We start from the raw sequence: 1,834 nt of genomic DNA, 5'->3' as shown, positions 1-1,834 counted from the left end.
TGCGCATGAAGAAACTCCATGCAGATGGATCGTTTGAACTCACTTGATTCTAAATCACTTGAGACATGCAAATCATACCACATGGCAAAGATGACTAAAAAGCCTCGTTTTCAGTAAGATGGAACAAGAGAGCAACTTGTTGGAAGTAATACATTTTGATGTGTGTTGTCCAATGAGTGCCGAGGCACGCAGTGGATATCATTATGTTCTTACTTCACAGATGATTTGAGTAGATGCTGAGTATATTTACTTGATGAAACACAAGTCTGAATTATTGAAAGGTTCAAGTAATTTCAGAGTGAAGTTGAAGATCGTCATGACAAGAGGATAAAATGTCTATGATATGATCATAGAGATGAATATCCGAGTTACGTGTTTGGTACACAATTAAGACATTGTGGAAATTGTTTCACAACTAGTACCGCCTGGAACACCATAGTGTGATGGTGTGTCCGAACATCATAGATGCACCCTATTGGATATGGGGCGTTCCGTGATGTCTCTTATCGAATTACCACTATCGTTTATGGATTAGGAATTAGAGACAACCGCATTCACTTTAATAGGGTACCACATAATTCATTGAGATGACACCGTGTGAACTATGGTTTAGAAAAACCTAAGTTGTCATTTCTTGAAAGTTTGGGGCTGCAACGCTTATGTGAAAAAGTTTCATCCTAGTAAGCTCGAACCCAAAACGGATAAATGCATCTTCATAGGTCACCCAAAACAGTTGGGTATACCTCCTATTTCAGATCCAGAAGCAAAAGTGATTGTTTCTAAAACGGGTCCTTTCTCGAGGAAAAGTTTCTCTCAAAAGAATTGAGTGGGAGGATGGTGGAGACTTGATGAGGTTATTGAACCATCACTTCAACCAGTGTGTAGCAGGGCACAGGAAGTTGTTCCTGTGGCACCTACACCAATTGAAGTGGAAGCTGATGATAGTAATCATGAAACTTCGTATCAAGTCACTACCAAAACTAGTAGGTTGACAAGGATACGTACTACTTTAGAGTGGTACGTAATCCTGTCTTGGAGGTCATGTTGCTAGACAACAATGAACCTACGAGCTATGGAGAAGCGATGGTGGGCCCGGATTCCGATGAATTGCTCGAGGCCATAAAATCCGAGAGAGGATCCATGTATGAAAACAAAGTATGGAGTTTGGAGGAACCACTTGATGGTCGTAAGGCTGTTGGGTGCAGATGGATTTTAAAAGGAAGACAGACAATGACGATAAGTATCACCATTAAGAAAGCTCGACTTGTCGTTAAGATATTTTCCGACAAGTTCAAGGAGTTGACTATGATGAGACTTTCTCACTCGTAGCGATGCTAAGAGTCTGTTGGAATTATATTAGCAATTACTGCATTATTTATGAAATCTTGTAGATAGGATGTCAAAACATTGTTTCCTCGACGATTTTCTTGAGGACAGTTTGTATGTGATACAACCAGAAGGTTTTGACAATCCTGAAAGATGCTAACAAGTATGCAAAGCTCCAGCAATCCTTCTAAGGACTGGAGTAAGCATCTCAGAGTTGGAATATATGCTTTGATGAGATGATCAAAGATTTTGGGTTTATACAAAGTTTATGAGAAACTTGTATTTCCAAAGAAGTGAGTGGGAGCACTATAGAATTTCTGATGAGTATATGTTGTTGACATATTGTTGATCAGAAATGATGTAGAGTTTCTGGAAAGCATATAGGGTTATTTGAAAAGTGTTTTTAAATGGAAAAACCTGGATTAAGCTACTTGAACATTGAGCATCAAGATCTATAAGGATAGATGAAAATCGCTTAATAGTACTTTCAAACGAACACATACCATGA

Source organism: Triticum dicoccoides, unplaced genomic scaffold, assembly GCF_002162155.2.
Source record: "Triticum dicoccoides isolate Atlit2015 ecotype Zavitan unplaced genomic scaffold, WEW_v2.0 scaffold101893, whole genome shotgun sequence".
Classification (NCBI taxonomy): domain Eukaryota; kingdom Viridiplantae; phylum Streptophyta; class Magnoliopsida; order Poales; family Poaceae; genus Triticum; species Triticum dicoccoides.
This window is presented reverse-complemented; position numbering follows the sequence as displayed.